The following is a 19,591-nucleotide window of genomic DNA, read 5'->3' as shown; positions in this document are numbered from 1 at the left end:
GATATATACAGTTATAGGGTAGATACTATCCAAGAATATAAACTTAGTGGTGTGTCTGCTATCACATGGAGAGAGGCTGTCAGAAAATGAATCCAACATAAAGGAGAACCAAAAGATGGTAAAGGACAGTCCTCAAGATGCATTTGAAGCCCTAAAGCCAGCTGTGTGGAGAGTCAGTATCTTGGACTTCTTGCTTGCATGTGTGTGAATAAATTCTTTTTTATTTAAGCAAATTTGAATTGAATTTCTATCACTTGCTACCGAAAGAGTTTAACAGCCTCATTGTACAAAAATTTATTAAGCATCTATTATGTGCCAGGCACTCTACCAGTCATGAGAAGTAGAATGGTGAACATGCTTAATTTTTGCTCCTGTACTTACTTCCACAGTGTTAGCCAAACCTGAGAGGCAGCTGGTTTAGCAAAGGTGTCAATCACAGAGACTTGTCACAGATTCTTGGAGGATATAAAATCATTCCTTAGGAGTCAAGAAGATTCAAGAGTTCTTGTCATAGTTTGCAAATAAATGGCACAAATTCTTTCCATTGCCTCCCATCTGGAGGCGGAATCTCTTCTCCATCCCTTGAGTCTGGGACTTGGTATGTGACTTGCTTTGGCCAGTATCCCATTAATAGACAACATGCAAACATTTGAAAAGTGCTCGTGCACTGAGAATGCAGCCTCCGTGGGAAGCCAAGAGCCCATAAGAGAGGCTCAGCCATTGCAGCTGCTCCAAGTGAGCCCACCTCCACTTAACACATCAGCTGACTACAGTCACAAGAGCTGAAAACTTTAAAGCCATTAAGTTGTGGGGCAGATTGCTGCAAAGAGCAAAACTGAACTCATACAGTTCTGACACTTATTCTGTTCAGTTCAGTTCAGTCGCTCAGTTGTGTTCAACTCTTTGTGACCCCATGGACTGCAGCACGCCAGGTTTCCTTATCTATCACCATCTCCCGGAGTTTACTCAAACTCATATCCATTGAGTCAGTGATGCCATCCAACCATCTCATCCTCTGTCTTCCCCTTCTCCTCCCACCTTCAATCTTTCCCAGAATCAGGGTCTTTTCCAATCAGTCAGCTCTTTGCATCAGATAGCAAAGTATTGGAGCTTCAGCTTCAGCATCAGTCCTTCCAATGAATATTCAGGACTGGTTTCCTTTAGGATGGACTGGTTGGGACTCTCAAGAGTCTTCTCCAACACCACAGTTCAAAAGCATCAATTCTTCGGTGCTCAGCTTTCTTTATAGTCTGACTCTCACATCCAAACATGACTACTGGAAAAACCATAGCTTTTACTAGACGGACCTCTGTTGGCAAAGTAATGTCTCTGCTTTACCATACATTTTAAATATATACAAGTAGACCATTTCAATCATGTAACAGTGCTATGACCCAGTGAACTGTTTAGGAATCAAGACCTTAGGACCACTCCTGAGGATACAGGCAATAGGCACTGGATTCTTCCACTCTGTTCATTGAAAGGTAGGGTTTTTCTTTAGGATATTTCATTGAACTCTCATATCTTAAAAAAATATAATGGCATTATTGAGATGCAGTTCACATACCATAAAATCAACCATTTTAAGATGTATAATTCATGAAGGATTTCAGTCTGTACTTCTGTATTTTCTTAGGATGTTCTTGGTTTTGGTACCAGGGTGATTTGGCCTCCTAAAATAAACTGGGAAATGTTCCTTACTTCTCTATTTTCTATAAAGTTATTATTAGGTTGAGGGTTCCTCCCCTCTTAAAATATTGATAGAATTCATCTGTGAAGACATTTGGACCTGGCTTTTCTTTGTGGTAGGCTTCCCTGGTGGCTCAGCAGTAAAGAACCCACCTGGAATGCGGGAGATGTGGGTTGGATCCCTGGGTTGGGAAGATCCCCTGGAGAAGGGCATGGCAGCCCACTCCAATATTTTTGTCTGGGAAATCCCTTGGACAGAGGTGCCTGGCAGGCTACAGTCCATGTGGTCACAAGGAGTCAGACATGACTGAGTGACTAACACGTTTGCTTTTTTTTTCTTTGTGGTAATATTTGTATTTAGTGATTCAATTTTTTTACCTTGATATATAGTTGTTCAGATTTTCAAATTTTTTTTTTGGTTTGGTAATTAGTTCTCTGTAGGAATGCCTCCATTTTCATCTACTTTAAAAATTGGAGTTATGATGCTCATAATACTTTATAATCCTTATTTTTCATTTCTATAATTTGTCTGTATTATCTTTTTTTCCATCATTGCAGCTAATGGTTTATCAATTTGATCTTTCAAAGAATCAGCATTTGGGTCCTTTTCTCTATTTTCTTACTTTTTTAATTCATTGATTTCTATTCTGATCTTCACTATTTCCTTGCTTCTATTTAATTTAGGCTTGATTCACTCCTTTTTTGCTACTTTCTTGAGGGGGAGCTTAGTGGGAATATAAACTGGTAACTTAGTCTTCCTTCTAATGGAAGTTTTTAAAAGGCTATTAATTTGCCTCTAAGCACACTTTAGTATGCCATGTCACTTCAGTTGTATCCAACTCTTTGTGACCCTATGGGCTGTAGCCCTCCAAACTCCTCTGTCCATGGGATTCTCCAAACAAGAATACTGGAGTAGGGTTGCCATGCCCTCCTTCAGAGGATCTTCCCGACCCAGGGATTGAACCCCATGTCTCCTGCGACTCCTGGATTGCAGGCGGAGTCTTTACCCCTCAGCCACCAGGGAAGCCCAAACACACTTTTAGAGGCAATTAAATCTGATTCCTTTAGATTTGATGTTTTTCTTTTAATTCAATTAATTAGATATTTTTGAACTAAATTAAAATTAGATATTTTCTAATTTTCCCTGTGATTTCTTCTTTGGCCCAAATCTTATTTAGAAATATATTAATTTCTAACTATTTGGAGATTTCTCGGCTTTCTTTCTGTGGCTAATTTAATTTCTCCTTGTAGAAGGAGAACATATTCTGTATGTTCTTAATCTTTTTCAATTTGTTGACATGTGTTTTGTGACCACCATATGGTCTATTCTGGAGTGTCATTTGCACTTGAAAAGAATGTGTATTCTGATGCTGTTGGATGGTTTTCTATAGTTGTGAAGTATTACAAGTTGGTTGATGTTTGATGGTGTAAGTCAGATTGTCTATACCCTTGTTGATTTTATCTTGTCTGATCAATGGCCAAGATTAAATCTTCAACTGCAAATAAATGGTCAATTTCTCCTTTCAGCTCTCATGATTTTTGTTTTACATTTGTTATGAATTTCCTTCCTTTTAATTCTTACTATCCATTTCCAACTAATACCACTAAGTAATATAGTGCTTATCTCATAACATTGTTGCTAGAGTGAATAAAATAGAAGTATAAATTAAAAAAAAAGAATTTCCTTCCTTTTAAAGGCTATATAGTGTTTCACTTTATGTATGCAGCATATTTTGTTTACCCATTCATCCCTTAATGGACACTTGAGTTGCTTCCACCTTTGAGTGAAGTCACTCAGTTGTGTCTCTTTGCAATCCCATGGACTGCTGCCTACCAGGCTTCTCCATCAATGGGATTTTCCAAGAGTACTGGAAGAGTACTCCAGTACTTTCCAAGAGTACTGGAGTGGGTTGCCATTTCCTTCTCCAGAGGATCTTCCTGACCCAGGGATTGAACCCGGGTCTCCCACATTGCAGGCAGATGCTTTACCCTCTGAGCCACCAGGGAAGCCCCCTACCTTTCAGCTATTGCAAATAATACCTCAAACATGGACTTACAAATCTCTCTCTCTTTGGTTTCATTTCTTTGGGGTATGTACTCAGAAGTGGAATTGCTGGATCAAGTGGTAGTTCTATGTTTAGTATTTTGAGGAACCACCATGCTATCTTCCATAACAGATGCACTATTATATATTCCCTTCAGCCATCAAAGCCATGGGTTTTGACCTCCCACGGCAAATCGAGTCCATCCCCTCTGGGAGCAAAGCTGCTAGTTTTCTTGGCTAGCCCCACCTACACAAGTAAAATTTCAGTTCTGGGGCAACAGGGCAGCCTTGGGCAAGGTTACAGATATCTACTCTTCCTACTAGAATCTTTAGCAGTTTTTCAAGAGTAGCTGATTCTCAAATTGTCTGTGTTTGATTTCCAATGCCCTGAAATGGTTGTGCTTGACAATATTGTCCAAGTTATACTTGCTTTGTGTGAAGAGAAATTGTTGACCGTAACATATAACCATAGCTGAAAGTCTATTCCACAGTTTCTCTTGTGTTAGTCAGGGCCTTTCAACATCATGTATAAGAAACCCAACAAAACCAGTTAGGACTTTTAGAATTTTGAGTTACAGAAAACTCCCCAATGTAAACTTGTTGAATCAACACAGGAAATTCTAAACAGTCTATAGGACTGTCTATGAGACAGGTCAAAGAGGTGAGGTTTGACAGTGCAGATCTGATGATGCAACAGGGCACATTTGACAGTACTGACCTCATCTTCAGGCCCGACTGTTGCCTTTTCACCTAAACCTTTTCCCTCCAGATTTTCTTTTTTGTAGGAGCAAAATAAGTGCCACCTGTCCAGACTTCACAAATGTACACCTTGCCAGAAGAGCAAGAATGCTGCAGTTTACTAGAAGCCCCAACCCACATCCCATTGGGTCTTGTCAGGTTCTGATTGGGTTACCACCTCTGAAAGGCTCAGCCACCAAAGGGAATGATTATGCTGCATGGCTTAAATGGGAGGAATGACTCTCAAGAGGCAACCAACAAATGTGTTCCATAACCACAGAGTAATTGCATTGGCTCACCCAGCTAGGTTCACATACGTAAAGCACTTCAAAAGAGCTATACAAACCATGGCTTCTGAAGCTGAAGCCAGTCTGCGTAGCATCAGCTCCTGGTTTCTCTCCCTCTGTTCCCCAACCCCCCACTTGTTTTAGCCTCATTCATTGCTGCTGCAAAAATGCCTCTTAAAAAAAAAATTATTTACTTATGGCCGTGCTGGGTCTTTGTTGCTATGTGTGTGCTTCCTCTAGTTGCAGCAAGTGGAGACTAGTCTTCCATGAGGTCCACAGGCTTCTCATTGCATTGTTTTCTCTTGTTGCTGTGAAGCACAGGCTCTAGGCCTGTATAGTTCTGATGTATGGGGTTGCAGAGGCATGTGGGATCTTTCCCAACCAGGGATTTAAAATGTGTCCCCTGCATTAGCAGGTAGGTTCTTAACCACTGGACTACCAGTGAAGTTGAGAAAGGCCTCTTTGTGAATAACATGACCATCAATAAGATGCTATCTTTCTTCCCTTTTGTGTGTCCATACAGCAACCCTTCCAACAAGGGTTCAATAGCCAACATGGTCAGTGCCCATTCCGCGGCCCAATCAAAGTTGCCAGAGTACTGTAATTGGCAAGATAACATGCCCATCCCAGTGGACAGAGGACACCGTTCTGTTGCCAGATGCGCAATAAGAAAGCTTTTCAAAAAGTCAGAATACAATGGCTACAGCAGACCATCTTGGTCTGTTGTGGGCCAGTTGTGGGCCCTTCCTCGGTATCAAGCCAAGAGGGCTGAACTTTCGAGTGGGAAATGCAGGGTACAAGGGAGAGATCTACCATCAGGCTTGAGGCGGGCTGATTTGGAACAGGGTAGGGTGGATCACAGAGGTCAATCTGAACATGTAATGAAGCTATAAGCAGAGGAGCACAGGCAGGAATAGAGGTGACTGGGAAGGGCCATCTATCCCCAGTCTAGGGGCTTCCCCGGTGGCTCAGATGGTAAAGAATCTGCCTGCAATGCGGGAGACCGGGGTTGGATCCCCAGGTCGGGAATATCCCCTGGAAAGGAATGACAACCCACTCCAACATTCTTCCCTGGAGAATTCGATGGACAGGAGACATCTCCCAAGTCAACTGTCAAACTTTATAAGACAAGAACATTTGCAGGACAATTCTTGAAGCCTTTGTGAAGGGTTTCTGGAGGAAATGCAGTTACTTCCATCTTCCTTCAGATCCAGTTCTGTGTGCCCGCCTGCAGAGCGAAGGGCAGCTCTGACTCAAGAGCTCCTCGGTACAAGGTGCAAGGATCGAGGGAGGCGCTCGTCGGCCCCCGTTTAAGGAACGCTGAGGCCAAGGCCAATACGAAATCCTAGGAGGTTCCTCTTTGGAAGCCCGGGGCGCTTCCTTTGTCCAAATCCCCAGCAAAAGTCCCCACCCCAAGTCAGACTCCCCACCCAGCCCGGGATGAGCCCCACCCCACGGCTGCTGGGCCGGCCTCCGGGCCGGTTTAACTGGTTGGGGTTGAAGCCCGCGGTGAAGACGGTCTGCGCCTCGAGAGCTAGGGAACAGGCTGTGCGGAGCGTGGGCAGGACAACTCCTGCCCTTCTCCGGAGTTCGGCCGGCTCTGCCCGCAGCAGTCCTCGCGGAGCCCGCGCTGGATAGGTACGCGACCACCCGGTCCCTCATCACCGTGAACTGCGCAGGCGCCGGAGGCTCTCTGGCGCGTCGCGTTCTCTCGCGCGCTCCCGGGTCTCTCCCGCGGGCCCCTGGGCCGGGCAGGCGTGATGCTTCCTGGATGTTGTAGTGCGCCTCCCGCGGAGGGCCGCCTGAGGACTGGGCACTGGGTTTCCGAAGACTACTATTCCCAGCGTGCCTCGCGCGGGGGTCACGGGGCGCCTGCACTTACGGCCCCGGCCGTCAGCGCTGGGAGGAGGAGCCGGGAAGCTGGCGGCGGCGGGAGGAAGGAGTGCGCGTGCGCGGTGGGCCGGCTCACCCGGTTCTGTCCCAATCATTGTAAACAGGCGGAGGCTGGGGCGGGGTGGGAATGGGGCGCCCGAGGCCGGCCGGGGGCGCAGCGCAGGAGGCGGCCGCGGCAGCAGCGGCGTGAGACCAAGGAGGCGGCGGCTGCGGCGGCTGGCGGTCGCGCGGCGGCGGCGGCGGCGGCGCAGGTCAGTGGCGGGCGGCGGTCGCGGCGGGGCCCGGTGCCTGCAGGCGTCCTCGCGCCTCCCCGCGGCGTCTGTCAGGCAGCGGGCCGGGCTCTCGCGGCCGGGTGGCGGGGCGGGGGCGTGGCTGCCGAGGCGGCGGCTCCGGCCCGCGCAGCCCATTCCTCCGCTCGCCGGCCGGGGCTCTTGGGTCCGGGCAGGGAGGGTGGAAGCCGGGCCCTTCCCCGGGGCCCGGGCCTCGGATGGCGGAGAGGGACTCACGCTTTTACGTAACCGCGGCCGGGATGCTAGAGGGTCCCCGGTGCGCGCCCTGCGCGGAGGGAGGCTGGTGGACGCGGGGGTGCTCCGGTGCGCCGGCAGGTCCGAGCTGGGAATTCTCAGAACTCCTCGTCAGGTGGGCTTGTGCCCACAGGCTCTTGTGGAGGTCAGCTGTGGGGTGGCTTTCGGGTTTTTTTGTTTGTTTGTTTCTTGTTTTAACCGTCGTGAAAGTGAAACAGTTTTCCCCACATAGCCCACACCCGAGCCTCCCTCAAGTCCGCACGCCCCTCGGGTTTGGGAGTCGTGACTCCAGAGCCTCCGCCCTGAGAAAGCAGAGCATCTTCCCCTAAGGCCTGGTTGAGTGCACGAAGGTGATCAAGTGTTACCTCGAGCGGTTTTGACCGTGTGGGTGAAAGTGCTGTGATTTGGACGCCGCGTTCACGTGGACGCTCCGGGTCAGGAGCCGGTCACCGCGGGTTGTGCGGCTGGAGCGGGCGGGTCCCATCCCTGCGGCCCGGGTGGCGGTGCAGGTGCTCGGCGGACAGGCGCTCACGTTCTCCGGAAGGCGCCGGCCACGGGCGGTTCGCTGGTCACGGAGTCTTGTTGTGTGGAAATGAGAAAGGTAATCCATTTTCCGCCTTCCGAACTGGCTTGGCCACTTGGTAACTCCTTTCTGAGTGTCTTCCTGAGGACGAGTTAATTGCTGTCAGCTGTTTCGGCAGATGGTGCCGGCAGGAAGGAAGTTAGCAGAGGGGCTTCCACCTTTCAGAGTGACCCGTAAAAGGAAGTGAGGTGGGCTAGCTTAACAGGAGCAGCTGGGAAGTAATTCTTTAAACAGAGTATCTCAAAGCTGCTAGAGATAATTTATTATCTCTTTAAAATTGTATTTCTCTTTTCAGGTCTTCCAGGGACCATTTCTCCCTTGACTTAGAAAAATAGAAGTGGTATCAGAAAGTGCTTATTAACTTTAATTACGGTGTTTCCTTTACAAGGAGGGATTGGGCCCAAAATGTAACCCAGAAGTATGTTCTTTCTTTTTTGGAAGAAAATCTCTAATAGAAGCTTTTGTTAGTGTATGTAGAGGAAATAAGTAAAAGTGCAGGTCATTTAGTTTAATTTCTGTGTAGCAGGTACTGTGTAGACCTACAGATGGGTAAGGCAGTGCCCCTGCCTTCAGGATGCTAAGACTTTATCTCTTAAGTGAACTTCCATGAAGACAGTGTGTTTTTGAGGTTGCTTTGACTGGAGGAAGGCCAGGGGCACAGAGGGTATAGAAGGGAAGTAGTGGTCAGAGTTTTAAGGGACGGGGAGGAGAGTGTGGAAGGGGGCAGTAGTAGGGAAAAGTGTATGGGAAGGGCTGAGAACAGTGAGGAGACAGGCTCAGACAGGATGGGCATTTCGTTAGGAGGATCTGTTTGAGAAAAGCCAGGAATCCAAACTTACAGAGTGAGTGTGGGATCTGCAGGTATGGCCCACAAGGGTGGAGGGTGGTGGCAAGCTGTGAAACCCAGGAGGTAGGCAGAGGCCAAATTAGTAAGAGTCTTGTAGACAGGTAAAGTAATTTCAGCTTTACCTCGAAGCAGATGGGAGTCACTGAGACAGGATGAAGAGGCCTAAGCCTCTCTCCCCATTGTAACTCCCCCCATGTGTCAGGCATTGTATTAGGTGTTTTAGACTTTATGTCCTTAAACTTGAAGAAGGCTTTGGCATGACCGAGGCAAAAATTGCAGGAAAAGAGGTTCAGGCCAAGGGAAAGTTGAACCAGAGGAGTGTGAGGATGGAAAGTCATTTTCTGCAGCTGTAGCATGGGCTTATGGGGTCAGTAGCAGAAGTTGAGGCTGCACAGATCGGTCCGCATGCCATCCTAAGGGTTCTGGAGGGCTTTTTCTCTTGGTAATGATAGAGCATATGAATTTTAACCAGGCAAAAGTCATGATAAGGTTTTCATTTTAGGAAAATCACTCTGGTCTCATATAGATGTCAGAAGGGATGGAGGGAAGACAAGGCAGGGTGTAGGAGGACAGTGACCAGTTTTTGCAATATTTGAGGTGACAGATAAGGGCCTAAACTAAGGTAGAGTCAGTGGAGATGCAGAGGAGTAAGTTAATAGCACAAAATATTAACAAGGTAGAATTAACAGGATCCAGTGAGAATTGGATTTGGGAAGTGAGAGAGAAATAGTAGGACAAGATAACTGTGGATTTTAATTTGGGTGATTGAATAGTCAGTGGGAAGGTACACTGAGGGAATTCAGGAAGATCAGCAGTTCTGGGGAGGAATAGTATTTTGGCTTTTGGATAAATTGAGTAGGAGTTACCTATACAACATGCAGGTGGAAATGCTTGCTGCAGGGTCAGCTGTGTGGTTTCGGAGCACACGGGAGAGGGCTTGATAGGAGAGGCATCGGGATCTATTATAGGTGGTACCTGAAGCCTTTCCTTGGGTAACACGACACAGGAAGAGTTCCCGGATGGAGAATAGTCCTGAAATAGGCTGTGGAGAATAATAGCATTTGAAGCCAAATTGAAGAAGAACTGGAAAGGGAAATTCCCATGTGTTTAGAAATCAGGAAATCATGAGAAAATGGTGTAGAAGCCCAAGAGGGATCATTTCAGAAGGAAGCTGTACTTCACAACTGCCTCTCCAGAAAAAAAATAAATAAAAAATAAAGGAAGCAAAATGCTTCCTTTGAGAACTTGAGGAAAACTGGGTTCTTTGGAGTTTGTTGAATTTGATAACTGAGAGCACTTTCATAGCACCCTGCTTAGTGCTGTCATCTGGGGAGGGAACTGTTCGATTGAATTGAGGTGTAAGTGGAAAGTCAGAGTGGAGAAAGCCAAAGTAGATTATTTCAGGAATAAACAAATCTTCAGCTGTGAAGAGAAGAATAGGAAGAAGTGTTACCAGAGGTTATTAAAGGGATAGGAAGGAACTTTTAATTTGACAAAGACCTGAGCCTGCTTTTTCCTTGTTGTTGTTCAGTCTCTAAGTCGTGTCTGACTCTCTGTGACCCGATGGACTGCGACATGCCAGGCTTCCCTGTCCTTCACTATTTCCCAGAGTTTGCTCAGATTCACCTCTGTTGAGTCAGTGACACTAAGTATCTCTTCCTCTGCTGCCCTCTTCTTTTGCCTTCCATCTTTCTGAGCACCAGGGTCTTTCTGAATGAATCGGCTCTTCTCTTCAGGTGGCCAAAGTATTGGAGCTTTAGCATCAGTTCTTCCAATGAATATTCAGGATTAATTTCCTTTAGGATTGACTAGTTTGATCTCCTTGCAGTCCAAGGGACTCTCAAGAGTGTTCTCCAGAATTGAAAGCATTGCTTCTTCACCACTCAGTCGTCTTGGTGGTTTCTCACATTCGTACATGACTACTGGAAAAACTATGGCTTTGTCATATGTGTCAAAATATGGACATTTGTTGGCAAAATGTGTATTTGTGTTTTAATATTCTGTCTAGGTTTGCCATAGCTGTTCTTTCAAGGAGCAAGCATTTTTAATTTTATGGCTGCAGTCACCGTCTGCAGTGATTTAGGAGCCCAGGAAAATAAAATCTGTCACTGCTTCCACTTTTTCCCTTTCTGTTTGCCATGAAATGATGGGACCAAATGCCATGATCTTAACTTTTCATTCCAGCCCCAAAGAAGGGCAGTGCCAAAGAGTGTTCAAATTACTGTAAAAGTGTGCTCATTTCTCATGCTAGTAAGGTTATGTTCAAAATCCTTCCAGCTAGGCAGGCTTCAGTAGTACATGAATGGAGAGCTTCCACATATACAAGCTGGGTTTAGAAAAGGCACAGGAACCAGAGATCAAATTGCCAACATTGGTTGGATCATAGATAGCAAGGGTATTCCAGAAAAACATCTGCTTCCTCGACTACGTGAAAGCCTTTGATTGTGTAGATTACAAGATACTGTGGAAAATTCTTAGGGAGTTGGAAATACCAGCCCACCTTACCTGTCTCCTAAGAAACCTGTATGTGGATCAAGAAGCAATAATTAGAACCTTACATGGAACAACTGACTGGTTTAAAATTGGGAAAGGACTACGCAAGACTGTATATTGTCATCCTGCTTATTTAACTTACATGTAGAGTACATCATGCGAAATGTCAGGCTAGATGAATCACAAGCTGGAATCACGATTGCCAGGAGAAATATTAGCAACCTCATATATGCAGATGATTCCACTTTAATGGCAGAAAGCAAAGAGGAACTAAAGAGCCTCTTGATGAGGGTGAAAGAGGAGAGTGAAATTGCTGGCATTTTCCTTATGCTACCTTTTTTGAGATATTCATATAACATAAAATTGATCCTTTTAAAGTGTACAATTCAATTTAAAGTGTTTTTAGTATGTGTAGGGGTGCAGTCACGCCTGCAATCAATTTTAGAATCTTTTCATTACTGCTCTTCTTCGTTATCAGCCACTCACCTTCCCCCCTGCTCCCACTCACTAGCAGCCACTAATCTACTTCCTGTCTCTGTGGGTTTGCCTCTTTCGGACATTTCATGTACATGGAATCATACATGTGATCATCTGTGACCAACTTTTACTCAGCATCATGTTTTCAAGACCTGTCCATTTTGCAGCAGGTGTCAGGACTCCCTTCCTCTTCATTGCTGAGAATATTCCACTGGTTGGTTATACCACATTTTGTTTATTTATAAGTTGTTGAACATTTAAGTTCTTTCTACATTATGACTATTTTTAGTGCTGGTGTGAATAATCATGTGCAGTGTTTTTTTGTAGATACTTGTTTTCATTGTTCTTGATGAGAGAAGTAGCTCATCACATACAAGGGATCCTCAGTGTCATCATCAGCTGACTTCTCATCAGAAACCACAGGAGCCAGAAAGCAGTGGGATGACACGGTCACATTACTGCAAGGAAGAACTATCATACCTAAGAGTAGAATTGGCTGGATCATGTAGTGACTTTTATGTTGGAACAGTGTGAGGAACTTCTAAACTCTTTCCTAAAGCAGCTGCACCACTTCACTCTCCAGTGTAAAGATTCTCATTTCTCTATATGCTCACCAACACTTGTTATTTTCTGGTTTTTGAAAATTTAAACTATCCTGGTAGATGTGAATTGGTAACTTATTGTGGGTTTGGTTTGCATTTATTTTCCTTGTGGCTGATGATGTTGAACATCTTTTCATGTGCTTATTGGTCATTTGTATATCTTCTTTGAAGAGAGTTATTCAGGTCCTTTTCCTAGCTTAGCATTGGGTTGTTTGTCTTTTTGTTGTTGAGTTGTGAGAGTTCCTTTGTATGTTCTGGATGGTAGACCCTTATCAGTATATGCTCAGTTGTTTACTACTGTTTTGCGACCCCGTGGCCCAGCAAACTCCTGTGTCTATGGAATTTTCCAGGCAAGAATACTGGAGTGGGTTGCCATTTCCTCTTATAGGGGGTCTTCCTAACCTAGTGATCGAACCCGCATCTCCCGTGCCTCCTGCATTCCAGGAGCTGAGCCGTCTGGGAAGCCCTTATCAGTATATGTGATCTGCAAATACTTTCTTCCGCTCTCTGGGTAGTCTTTTTTACTTTCTTGATAATGCCCTCTGACGTACAGAAGTTTTCATTTTGATGAAGTAGAGTTTGTTGGTTTTCTTCTTTTGTTACTTGTGATTTTGGTGTTGTATCTGTGAATCCGTTGCCAAATCCACAGGCATGAAGATTTACACTGTGCTTTCCTCTAGGAGTTTTATAGTTTTAGTTCTTATACGTAGGTGTTCATTTTGAGTGAATTTTTGTATATGGTCCGAGATAGGGCCTGTTTTTTGTACTTGGAAATCTAATTATCCCGTTCCTATCTGTTGAAGAGACCATTTCTTCCCCATGGAATAGTCTTGACACATTTGTTGAAATCAGTTGACTATAGATGTTTGAATTTATTCTGGACTCTTCAGATCGATTATGTAGGTCTGTATGCTTATCCTGATGCCAATACCACATTGTTTTGGTTACTCTAGTTCTGTAATTGCTTCTGAAATTGCGAAGTGTGAGTCTTCCCCCTTTGTTCTTCTTCATTATTTTTGTGTGGGTATTCGAGGCCCATTGCGATTCCATACTGAGGATCAGATTTCCATTTCTGCAATAAAAGCTTGTTGAAGTTTTGCCTTGCGTCTATAGATCATTTTGAATTACAGTAGTACTTTGTCATCTTGACAGTACTGAATTGTCCCATTAAAAAGGAGTTTATTTAGGTCTACTCTAGTTTCTCTCAGCAGTGTTTTGTAGTTATCAGTGTATAAGTCTTTCATCTCCTTGGTTATGTTTATTGCTGTTTTATTCTCTTGGCTGCTAATGCCTCGTCATTAGCAGACCAGTAAGCTCCCAGAACAGCTGTGTATGTCTTGGATGTAGCTTCAGCACTCAGCCACTTGACAACTTTGGTCTTAGCCTTTGTTTCTGTCTGTGCAGACTTCAAGATCATCCATAGGTGACTGGGGTGGGCTTTCTCGGGTGGGATGAGCTCAATGAGATCCACCTAAGACACTTCTTAATTGACTGGTTTAAAGACAAAGACAAAGAGAGAATCTTGAAAGTAATGAGAGAGGTGGCTCGTCACATACAAGGGATCCTCAGTGTCATCATCAGCTGACTTCTCATCAGAAACCACAGGAACCAGAAGGCAGTGGGATGACACAGTCACACTACTGCAAGGAAAAATTATCAGACAGGAATTCTGTGTCCTGAGCATGTGCGTGGCGCTGGGCATCCATGTTTCTCCTGATTTCCAGGCATTTGTTGCAGCAGTTCAAGGTCTTTGTTCCCCAGAACATCTCCCGGCTCAGCCTTTCTTCTCATGATTTGGAGGGAGTGTTGACTCCAGCTGTTGCCTGTTGCTTCGGGGGCAGCGGCTAACACCTCTCTCTGCCTGCACCCTAGTGGGCTTAGCCCTGGACGTGGGGAAAGTTCTGAGGTAACTGCATTTAGGTGAAACAAGGCAGGCCTCTTCTGCAGGTAGGTCTTTCAGAGAGCCTGGAATAATAATTTCAGTTTGTTTGTGAATGAGGTTTGTTCTGCTGTGCCAGTGCTGGGAATGTGGGCTGTTATTTTCAAGGCTGCCACCGATCTGGGAAGCCCAGGATAGGATCAGAGTGAGTTAAATATCACAGAATCCTACATTCTCACTAAGATTCAGCTATTTTTCTTGAATAAATGCTCCCTGAATTGCTGCAAGCTTCTGGTTAGTTTCCAGGGTTGTGAAAAAGTGGATTTTGACTGGTTTTAGTTGACTCTTCTGGAGGGTGAACTTTTGGAGTTCCTTAAGCTATCATTTTTGGAGAAGGAGATGGCAACCCACTTCAGTATTCTTGCCTGGGAAATCCCATGGAAGAGGAACCTGGTGAGCTACAGTCCATGGAGTTGCAAAGAGTTGGACACGATTTAGCAGCTGAGCACTCAGGCTCTCATTTTACCAATGTTACTCCATCTGTTTATTTAGCACTCCATACATTATTAGGCTGCCTCTGTTACGATAGTTCACATGAGTCTTTTGTAGACAGCATATAGCTGGGTTAGGTTTTTTCTCTGTTCTTTGCTTTTTTCATAAAGAATTTGAGGTGCTTGTAGAGATGCAACATAATAAAGGATTTTGGCCATCAAAATCAGCACTTTGCTTACTTTTGTCTATTGGGGGACAAGGTTTAACAGTGAATTTGCTAGGTCAGAATGATAATTTTTGGTAGATACTGCTGAATTGCCTTCTAAATGAGTCAGTTTACACTTTTACCAGTAGCATGTGACTGTCTCTTTCATCACACCCTCCCAGTGTTGGGTTTTCAAACTTGTTCCTCTTTAGAAAATTGGTGGGTGAAAAAGAGAATCTTAAATTCCCTGTTTTTTCATTTTAAAAGTATTTGCTTCAGATTGAAATCCTCAGTCGCTTTTTGTTTTTGTTTATTAATTTGCAAAGTAACCGTCATGTTTAGTGTCAGTACTTTTCCTCCAGGTTTCTTCTTGGCTTCTTACATTTGTTTATGATTTTTTTTCTTAACACTACACTTATAGTTTTCTGAACGTTATTTAAAATGGGAGTCAAGGAAAGAAAAAGCAGTAAAATTCTTCCCTTTTCACACTTTTATGGGCAGAGAATGTAGTTTATAAAATATCAAGTTTTGTCCGGGAGTTTCATGTTGTTGCTTTTGTGTAGTTGTTATTGTTGCTACTTACTGAGTACCTGCTGTAGGCCACGAATACTGTTTTGTTTAATTCTGGCAGTGCTGTGGCAGGTCGGTGTCAACATTAACAGATAAGGAAACCCTGTCTATGAAGGGTGATAGTACTTAGACCCGCAGCTGTGCCATATTCTCTCTCCCCATCAGGGTCTCTCCCAATTTCTTTACTGAGAACTGGGGGCCTGGCTGAGCCATTAATGATAACACTGAAGAGATCACAACTTAATCTTTTCTGGTATATTCCTCCAGAGGTGTTTTGTACACACACGAGCAAAGAATGTATAAACATGTATACTTTCTGTTCTGAACTATCATAGTGTAAATCATGGAATGAGGCTTTTATTTGTTAGTGCTAACTCTACACCAGGCGCTAGGTCTGTTTCTTTGCAGTTGATCAGTTTGAATGAAGTCCATCAGACTGATCACCTGGAAAGGTTGTATAGATATTTAAATGTGAAGCTTTTGTCTTAAAAGTAATTAAAAACAAAAATACTAGCTGAACAACAAAAATACTAGCAGAACTTGTTTGGAGTTGCTTTCAGAGTGATACCTTGATAAAATGAAGCATGATCATAATCATTTGGAGGCTAAATTAAATCAGAAGCACTGCAAATTGAGAGCCAGATTTGGAATTTGTATGTATGATGAAATGATCACCACAGTAAATCTAGTTAGCATTCATCACCGCACAGTTACAAAAAATTTTTAAGAAAAAATTTTTTAAAAATCTAGATTTTTGTCACATTTATTGCTGGATTAATGTGTAATTCCCCAATGATATATGATATGGAACATCTTTTCATATGCTTATTTGACATTTGTATCTTTTTTGGTGATGTTTCTCTTCTGGTCTTTTGCCCATTTTTAAATTGTTTTGTTTTCTTATTGTTGAGTTTTAAGAGTTCTTTGTATATTTTGGATAATGGTCCTGTATCGGGTATGTCTTCTACAGATATTTTCTTCTAGTCTGTGGCTTGTCTTCTCATTCTCCGTCTTCAGTTCAGTTCGGTCGCTCAGTCGTGTCCGACTCTTTGCGACCCCATGAACCGCAGCACGCCAGGCCTCCTTGTCCATCACCAACTCCTGGAGTTCACCCAAACTCCTGTCCATTGAGTCGGTGATGCCATCCAACCATCTCATCCTCTGTCGCCCCCTTCTTCTTTCGGTCTTAAGTCTCCTAATTTTTATGTTCATTCTCCCACTCTTCCTCCTTCCCCTCTCTTTTTCTTTAGTATTAGCTAAATAAATGAAATTGTATGTCCCTATATTTTGAGACTTAATCAGAATAAGGTTTTATCAGTTTAGTTTTTCCAGGCCAGTGTCTCTTTTTTGTCTGTGATCTTAACAGCCATTGATCATTGCCAGTGTTTATTTTTAAATTGCTTATTAAGTGGTGATAGTCTTTTATTTCTTTGTTTATTACGTGGAAGATTTTGACAAAAGGAAACTTGGCTGAACTATACTTTGTATAGGAGGTTCAGAATAAATGCTCCCCCGCTCCTTTATTTGCCAGTTATTCCAAACAATTACATGGTTCTCTAGTTCCCATATCCTCCAAAGTGATCAGTGAATTTTATTTTTAAATATCCATATGAACTCATGGATTTAAATATACTTGATACTTTAGTTCATGGCAGTTATTAATTTTATTCGTTTTCTTTGGCATCTTTGGCCAGTGGGAGCATCTTCTAGTTGACTTCTGAGTCCTTTTGTCTTGATTCCAAGCATCTTTCATTTCTTTTATGACTTGATATTTCAGTCTCATACATGTCTTATATTAGACCTGGTGTCAGCCTAATGGAAATGTTTAATAGTATGTTAAATTATACTGTTAGGCTCACACAACTAAATACGTATTTATGTCTTAGCAATTTTCAGTTCAGTCCAGTCGCGTCCAACTCTTTGAGACCCCATGGACTGTAGCACATGAGGCTTCCCTGTCCATTACCAACTCCCAGAGCTTGCTCAAACTCATGTCCATCAAGTCAGTGATGCCATCCAACCATCTCACTGTCTGTCATCCCCTTCTCCTCCTGCCTTCCATCTTTCCCAGCATCAACATCTTTTCCACTGAGTCAGTTCTTCGCATCAGGTAGCCAAAATATTGGAGCTTCAGCTTCAGCAGCAGTCCTTCCAGTAAATATTCAGGGTTGATTTCCTTTAGGATTAACTGGTTTGATCTCCTTGCAGTTCCAGTACCACAGTTCTTCGGCACTCAGCTTTCTTTATAATCTGTCTCTCACATCCATACATAACTACTGGAAAACCATAGCTTTGACTAGACCTTTGCCTTTTCTAAATTCAGGTTGAACATCTGAAAGATCACGGTTCATGTACTGTTGAAGGCTGGCTTGGAGAATTTTGAGCATTACTTTGCTAGTGAGTGAGATGAGTGCAGTTGTGTGGTAATTTGAACATTTCTTTGGTATTGCCTTTCTTTGGGATTGGAATGAAAACTGGCCTTTTCCAGGCCTGTGGCCACTGCTGAGTTTTCCAAATTTGCTGGCATGTTGAGTGTAGCACTTTAACAGCATTGCCTTTTAGGATTTGAAATAGCTCAACTGGGATTGCATCACCTCCACTAACTTTGTTCCTTGTGATGCTTCCTAAGGCCCACTTGACAGGCAACTTAGTAGCCATTTGAAAAAAATAATACACATAAGCTGAAAAAGAAAATAATTTTTATCTTAATCTTAAGTAACTAAAATTAGTGGTCTGTGTGTGTCCATTGAACACTGTGCAGCTTATGATACTTTGCAATCAGATTAAACATCACCACCCTTATTTCTTGTTTCATGTTGATTTTTTGAAAACCTAGAAAACCCTGGTTTATGAAGGTGTGCTGTGGAAGGGAATGTGCACAGTCGAGTGTTGAAAGCCGCCTTCTTTTCTGGTAGTTGTGCAGTGTCTGACAGGTGTCCAGGAGCACTGTGCTTCCCTCAGTTTGAGCTACCCCAGACCCGTGGAGTTTGCTCGCAGTGCCCTGGGTCCCTCTGCGCACTGTCGGGGAACAATGGACTAGATGCTTTTACCCACTTTCTATTGTAACTGATGGTGTGCGTTTTAAAAATTATTAAATGAGGTTTATTGGGCTCCCCTGTTTCCATGCTAAGTTCTGAGTTAAGATTTACTTGAGACTAGATCATGTGAGTATGAGATATGGCAGGAAAGATACCACCTGTCCCCCAGCCAAAGGGTATTAAAAAAGTGCTGTTTTACTGTTAAGTTCCAAATGATATTTATTAAGTTTTTTAAAATTTAGTTTTTACCGGAGTATAGTTCCTTTACAGTGTTGTGTTTCTGCAGTACAGCAAAGTGAATTGGCTGTATGTGTTCACATACCCCCTTGGTTTTGGATTTCCTTCTCGCTTAGGTCACAAGGTTTTTTTTATAAGAAAACTTTTGGTGGTCCTCAGTGTTTGTGACTGCTGATGATATAGCACTTTTGATTTTGTGTAAAGGCAGTGGACTTTTCTCTCCATACTTAATATGCTCTTTGATTTGGACAGCTGTATGCGGAACTGAACTGTGTCCTCCCCAGCCTTTCAGCCCAGGCAGAGGTGGAATTATTTCTGGCTGCTAGATACTGTATGTTCTGGCTGCTCATTTCCTGACACCTGGAGTTCTGAACCTCAGAGTTTCTGTGTTCACCTAACTAATGGACATAGTCCGTGCTTTCCAGATTTTGTTTCATCCAGAGGTTGATTTTATATTGCATTATATCAGTTTCCTAAAATGTGAATTTTTCTGTTTACTTGTTAATAGTCATGTAATAGTTATTGTCAACCTTAAAAAGACATTCATACGTTCGTATTCATTATCATGAACTTTGGAATTTCACATCTTTTAGACTGATTTGATAACCTATATCTTAGAGATGTTTTATTATTTACTTTACTGATTTACTTTAGGCTGTGCTGATCCTCACTTGGACTTTCTGTAGTTGCAGCGAACGGGGGCTCCCTGCCAGTGGTGCCCGGGCTTCTCATTGCGGAGCACGGGTCGTGGCTCCCGGGCTCTGGAGCAGAGGCTCAGGAGTCACGGTACACAGGCTTAGTTGCTCCGCAGCACGTTGAATCTTCCGGGTCAGGGATCGAACCCGTGTCCCTGCTTTGGACAGTGGGCTACCAGGGAAGACCTCTTAGGCATATTTTAATCAACGACACTGAGAATGTTGAGAAGCTGAGTAGAAAACATAAATCACTATGTCATTCAGTGAATTTCTCTATGGCATATGGGACACTAATTAA

The 19,591-nt window shown here is 43.7% G+C and overlaps 1 protein-coding gene across 1 annotated transcript in view; it reads left to right on the top strand.

Moving 5' to 3' along the window:
* The first annotated feature begins 6,744 nt into the window (after positions 1–6,744).
* Positions 6,745–19,591, top strand: part of RALBP1 (ralA binding protein 1) — a 41,361-nt gene continuing 28,514 nt past the window's right edge. The window contains exon 1 of the mRNA XM_070452658.1: positions 6,745–6,902. The gene's annotated coding sequence lies outside the window, so the exon portion shown is untranslated. The remainder of the gene's footprint in view (positions 6,903–19,591) is intronic.

This window comes from Odocoileus virginianus, chromosome 22, assembly GCF_023699985.2.
Source record: "Odocoileus virginianus isolate 20LAN1187 ecotype Illinois chromosome 22, Ovbor_1.2, whole genome shotgun sequence".
NCBI lineage: Eukaryota > Metazoa > Chordata > Mammalia > Artiodactyla > Cervidae > Odocoileus > Odocoileus virginianus.
Note: the sequence above shows the minus strand (reverse complement) of the source record. Positions and strands in the feature narration are given on the sequence as shown.